Here is a 6,998-nt window from a genome sequence, read left to right on the forward strand (position 1 = left end):
GTCCACTTAGGGTTCATTATTCTCTGTAGTTACTTTTCCCAAGGGTTTGGGTGGGGGGCGCCCCGCGTGGTTCTGAGTGGGCGCGCAGGGGTGGGTCCACCCTTGCAGACCCAGACAAGTGGGCAAGAGTGGTCTTTGTTCCCACCCCTCCTTTTTGACTTTTCCTAGTTGGGGTTCTCCAGCCCAGGCGGGGTTCGTCTTGGGGAGGACGCTGAAATGAGATGCTCTTGCGTCCCCAAGTGGAATCCGGGAGGGGTGTGTGTACGTGCAGGGTGGGGGGTGTCCCGTGGGAACGCAGCTTGGGGGCACTTTTAGATGGTCCCCTAGGAGAGAGGCGAGTAAAGAAACCCAGTCATCCGGAAACCAGAACTCGAGGGCCAGGCCGGCCGAGCTATTCTTTCCCTGCAAGGTGGTGAGCGTCGGAAGGACGGAGTGGGAACGGATCCTGATGGTGTGTGCGCGATAACAAACGCTTTTTTTCTCTTCCTTTTCTTACTCGGGCCAGGGTCAGGAAAGGGGAGTGTGTGTGTGTGTGTGTGGGGGTGTGTGTGTGTCATATGGGGGCGAACAAGAGCAACCCCTCCCTTCGCCTTCTCTGGCTCCTCCAGCCTTTATTTAGTGCAGGAAGGGGCAAAGGGCAATTTGGTTTTCAGACAGGGGGATGCAGGTAAAAGGCCCAAGGCTGGCACCGACTCCCCCTTGCAGTCGGGAGTGGTGTTGCCTGCTGGAGGGACCCGCTCAGAGAACTGGGTCAGAAAAGGAGGGGGGGTTAGGAAGAACACCCCCCCAAGGTCCAGGGCCCTCCCGGAGCTGATCCCAGGCAATTTTTTTCTGAGGCCCTTCCACCCTTCCAACTGCGGGGCTGGCTGCATCATCGGATGCCCCTCTTCCTTCTCCTTTCCTGAAGCTGTAATGGTCTCGACACTGCTTTTTACTTATAGCAACTTTCACACAGAACTTAAATAAAATAGCCTGGGACCCGAGGCTCCTCCTGGTGAAAGTATACGTTTCACTTGGGTTGTACTTTAGGGATAACTCTTTCTATCTTGTCACCTGGCAGGCATTCTACTTACCACCTTGCAAGTCCAGGGCTGTATAAAATGGACACACAAAGTTGATGTTCTTCCCAAAGGGCTCCAAATGAAACAAATGTCCCAAAAGGGAACTTTACCGGAGTATAAAGCCTCCTTTTCCTCCTACAGAGTAGGTTTTGGTTTCAAACAGCTGACTTTTGAACTAGCAGCACAATGTGTAACCACTGGCCACCAGGGCACCTTTTCCAAAGGGCACACTTCGTCAAAGAAGGCTGCTTGGAGCTTGACTGGACCTTAAACGTTTCCATACAAACGAATGCATGTATTTTCCGCATTGGTGTTGGTGTATTATCCACAGGCTGCCACCAATGTTTCTCCCCATTTCTCCCTCCCCTCTGAATAATTCCATCAGCACCTTCTCTGCGTCTCTCCTCCTTGGCGGCCACCTGTTCTCATCCCACATGCATCCCAATTGTGTGCTCTCTCTTATTCCCATCTCCCCAATCGCGCCCCCCCCCACACCCTTGTTTCCACTTCTTGGGGCCTACCTAGAGCCATTGAACTATGCAGCAAAAGAACCAGAACCCTTTGCTCATTTAGTTTGATCTAGAAACAGTTAAGTGTGAGTGCAGAGGTCCGTGTAAAATAGAAACAGGAACCTTTAAAACGTGCAGAAGGAAAAAACACAACAACAACCATGCAGGCAACGGAGGCTGTTTCCATGGCAGCAGTTTGCAATAAAGCCTAATTCCTTGTGACAAAGAGGTCATCTTTTCAAATGTGTTTATGATCCCTCTGTGTGTTGTATTTGGGTATAAAAGCTTCTCCGCACTGTCAGGGCCCCACGGCAGCTCTATGACTCTCAAGGGGGTTTATTGCCTCCTTGGCATAAGAATAGCAGAAAGGAGCCAAACTTGTGCCAGTGTGACAAAAGAGTCACCCCACCCCAACACCCCAGCCTTGCCATTACTTTCTTTCTGTAATACATAATTCTTGCCATGCATCAAAGTAATAAAAAGTTGAAAGGTTCTGGGATGAATTTAGTGTGATTTTCAGAGATTTCTCAATATTTGTCTCTACTGACACATCACATGAGGGTATGGACCATTTATTCTCTTGCCTGACTTCCCAGATAAATGTGAAAACAAAATCGAGTGAGGTAATATTTTGGACATTAACTGCGAAACTATCTGGAAGAAATTTGCGTCAAACTCTAGACAAGAATTATGTTAATGTATTCATATTTCTTGCCTATCACAATGCCCAGAATGACCACAATAAGTGTGTGTTTTAAATAAAATCTATTTAAACTAACAATACGTCCTTTATCTTTCAAAATGACTACTATTTGGAAACAGACAACAAAGAAAACAATTTTGCAGGTAGTGAAGCAGTCACACCACCCCATAATCCTCAATTCACATCTCCTGTCTCTTCTGAATTAAAGGGAGATCATGCTTTAAGACCTGTCTATATGACAGTTGACATGTGCACCAACTTTTCCAATAGTGGACCGAATATGCTTATCTGCAGTGGAAATGGCTATCATTTTTAATAGACCTTGGAGATTCCATCTGATCACATCTTTAATCTGGAAAGTATCAAAAAGATTGGAGTAAAAACAAATTTTATATGTAGTGGAAAAAAAATTAAAGAGGACTTTTCAGTTTGACTTGCACAGAACTCTTCTGGAATCTTAGACCAGTCTAGGCTTCTACATAGGGGTACTGAGGCTGTCAATCTGTATGGCAGCAGAAAGTCCTGTCTTTTTTCTGTGGAGCAGCTAGTGGGTTTGAACTGCCCACTTGTCGTTATGCTTACCTGAGAGGGCCACCAAGGTCCCTGGAAGACATTTTTAGTCTTCATCAACATTGGCTTTCCTTCTCTCCTGGGTTGTAGTGGTTCCATCCTGGTCCACTAGTGCAAGGTCAGCAGTTAGAAACCACCAGCCCCTGTGTGGGAGAATGGCCCTGTCTTCTACTCCTGTAGCGTGTCACAGAGTCAGAAACTCAGAGGGACAGTTCTGCCCTATCTTATAGGCTCACTGTGAGTCAGCATTGACTTGATGGCTGTGAGTGGTTTTTGGTTTTCTGGGTGTATTCAATTGGACTGGAGTCTATTTTTAGTGTGTATCTTCTTGTCTGGAGACTAAAAGATGAAAGCTCACTGGGGTTCCAGATCCCCACATAAAGAGCAGCTGACTGCTATGTTTACAGCGGCTAATGCAGGAGGAAGCAAACCATGAAGGTACTGAACTTTGGTGGTGGTTGTTATTGCAGCATAGCATATCCTATCCTGATTAATAGTGTGAATCTCTGTATATTTGTGGGATAAAAGGTCTTGGTACTGACCTAACTCTGAAGACTTTGAAGCATCCTAATTGACCGTTGACCACTAATTAATGCATTTGAAGATTCTATTATAAAAGCTGCTTTTATTTTAAAAGAATGTAGTGGTGGCACTGTCAGATAGGAATTGAGCTATGTAACTGGACTAACTCGCAGGTCATTGGTTCAAATGCATCAACCACTCCACAGGAGAAAGATGAGGCTATCTGCTCTTGTGAAGGTCTACAAGTCTTGGAAATCCTGTATAGGTTTGCCATGAGTCAGAATCCATTTTATAACAGTGTGTTTTTATTTTTAATAAATTAATTTTATTTTTGTAGAAGTAAGCATACATAAAGTTCTTTCACTCACCTCATCTTCAGTTACCTTGTGGGAAATAATTACCATCATAGTATGTAGCTATATTCTGCTTTGGGATGGTGCGATTGACTGACTGAAGGCAACTTTTCAGGAGGGCATTCATCATACAAGTACCTGCCCCTCTCTACTCGTGAAAAAGCTTTGCAGGCAATTAAATCTTTGCCATGTCTCGATCCATAATGGCACTGACTGAGGTAGTTCAATAGTCCTAGTGACCAATTTTAAAGAGTAATTGGCTCCCTGTGACTCCATGGTAAAAGTCACTGTAATAATGTCATTTGATCCTATTTCCCAAGTCTGTGGTATGATTACACCACATATTGAACTGCAGTACTGTAATTACTGTATTAACTTAGATTCTTCATTGAGACTTTTGGGGAACCCAGAACAATGGGTGTGAAAGTTGCACATTGAATAAGGAAGATGGAAGAAGAATCCATGCATTTGAATTGTGGTGCTGGTGAAGAATATTGCAAGTACCACGGACTGCCCAAAGAACAAACAAATCTGTCATGGAAGAAGTATGGCCAGGGTGCTCCTGAGGTGCAAGGATGGCGAGATGTTGTCTTACATACTTTGGACATACTGTCAGGAGAGACCAATCCCTGGAGAAGGACTTCATGCTGGGTTGAGTAGCTAAGTTCATGGGGAGAGTCTTTTCTTCCATGAGGCAGGTGTGAACAAGAATGGTAAGGTCTATCTTATCTGATAGACCTTAGTTTCTTAATCTAACAATCTGGGGGTTAGACTAGATACTTCTAAATCTCTCCTAGCTCTGATTTTTCACCCAAGTGATCATGGATAGCTTTCCATGTCAATGCATGTAACTCATCACCATGGCCTCAATTCAGACTCATGGTGACTGTTCTGTGTCAGAGTCGAACAGTCCTCCGGAGGGTTTCCCATGGGTGTCACCTGACCTTCGGTGGCCCCTCTGTGTGGATTTGGAGAGCCACACTTTCGCTTAGTGTGGCGACTTTACCACCCAGGGACCCTGACTCTGATTGGCACATCTCTGCGAGGTACAAGTGTTTTACTTTGAGACACCCTTACTTTTGGACAAAACCTAAGCATTTTACCTTGACCTGTTGTTTGGAAATTTTACTTTGAGAAGAGCTCATGTTGATTTTTCACAAAATACAAGCAGAAACCCCATTTCAAATTCCCTTTGACGTCTTTACAAAAGGAAACTTGGAGGCTTGAGAATTGCAGCCCCCTGAAGCTGGTTTAATAAAGACCCCGAGGGCTGGCCAAGCACCTCAGAATTCGATCTCAGTTTTTATTCAGCACATGCACTGGACAGGAGCCAATCATTTTAGGAGGGGGAGAAAAGCAAATCTTTAAAAACAGATTTCTCTCTTTCAAGTTGCTTCCAGGCAGGGGGTGGCTATTTCTTTTCTTCAGAGACTCATATTCCTTCATCTGTCTCCTTTCTGCCTGATCTTTAAAGGTGTCTCTTGATTTGGGTATCATGGATCTATAAACACATCACAAAAAGCAATTTAACATTTTTTTCTTCTTGGGGGGAAAACAGATTAAGTCTCAGATCCCCATGAATAGCTCTGCTCTCTCTTTTTTAATAAAGAAGAGTTAGACTGGACCAGTGCCGATGGCATATTTACCTTCATGAACTAAAAAAAAAAAAGTTAATTACTGCTTGGAGCAAGTTAGTCTGGCTGTCCTGAGCTGTCTTTCATTAGTTGTCCCCTTCATTAATTTCCCTCACTGGATTTGCTGCTAATAGCTGCCTGGTCCCAGTCAGCTCAAAGCCGCATCTGTGCCATTGAGCAGAAAAGTAGGAGCCTGGCCAAAGGGGTAGTGGGGGTGGTGGTGATGGGGTGAAGGAGACGCTATTTACAAATCAACTCTTATTAACATGACGGGCTGGTTTGATGAAGTGGGAGGGGCTGGGCCTCAGAGCAGAGAGTCCGGGTGCAGGAGAGAGAACAGTGGAATGGAAGGAACCAGCATCGCACTTGGACACTGGGATTTTTACTTCATTTCTGTGAATGAGTTTCCCTTCGCATCAGTTTAGTTATTTTTACCTGTTATTATTATTTTAAACCATTAAAACTGTCAATTGGGTGGGGGTTTACATTTCAGTTCATCAACTTGGTATTCGACAGTTTAAACTCCTCATTCCCTTGACCCTGCTCCTCGCTTTTTCTTCTCTCTTGTGGACTGTGATTTTCCCTTTTACAATCAATAGTCTAACCCAGTGCTCTCCACCTTCCTAATGCCGCGACCCTCATATCGTGATGACCGCCCCCTGCCCCGGCCATAAAATTACTTTCATTGGGACTTCATCACTGTAATGTTGCTACTGTTATGAATCAGGTGGCACCTGCGAAAGGGTCGTTCAACCCCCAAAGGGGTCGCGACCCGCAGGTTGAGAACAGCTGGATTGCTTTATCGTCCCTGCAATTTTCAGAATAAGACTTCTATTTCTTCTTCTTCACACTGGGTGAAGTGTCCTACATGTGGTGTTGCATGTCAGTCTGCCACAGTGCAGAGAGTCTTGGTTTTCTCTGTATGGTGCAAAGACCCTGAGCCATCTAAATCAACAGATGACTTCTTGGAGGGGTACATGTATAGCTTATTTCTGAAGGTATCCATTCCTTTAGCTTCAGTGCCTTGATTGCAGATACAATTTTCATCTCTGTTCCAGTTGGGATGCGTATGACTTTGAACATGTCCAACTGTCTTTATTTTCTCACGTGCACTCAACGAGGAGCCTTGGGGGGCAGGGGTCCCACGTCGAACTGCTAACCTCAAGGTCTGCTGCTGGAAGGCAAAGATAATGCCGTCCGTTCCTGTAAAGAGCCTTACATTTCTCTCAGAAATCACAAGGGGAGTTCTACTCTGTCTTCGCGGGAGCCTCTGAGTTGGAATGGACTCAATAGTGAGAATAATGAGGATTTGTTTTGTTTTGTTTTCTTAAATGGGAGGGGATTTATATTGAACAAGTATACTATCTTACTAACTTTGTTTGTTTTCATTGTTTCCTCCTCATTAGAGTGTGAGCTCCATGAGAACAAGTGTGCCTCTTTGTCTCTGCTTTGTTTGAAGATCCAACATCTTAAATGGTGCCTTGCACCTGGTTAACCAAATCAAACTCATGGACTCTTTGCGACCTTCTAGGACACAACAGAACTGCCCCATCGGGCCTCTGAAGAGTCCATGCATCTTGATGGAAGGTGACTGCCATGACTGCCACATCTTTCTTGGGTGGAGTGACCAGTAAGTTTGAATGACC

This window comes from Echinops telfairi, unplaced genomic scaffold, assembly GCF_000313985.2.
Source record: "Echinops telfairi isolate 266 unplaced genomic scaffold, ASM31398v2 ScPeMD7_7468;HRSCAF=8506_0, whole genome shotgun sequence".
Taxonomy (NCBI): domain Eukaryota; kingdom Metazoa; phylum Chordata; class Mammalia; order Afrosoricida; family Tenrecidae; genus Echinops; species Echinops telfairi.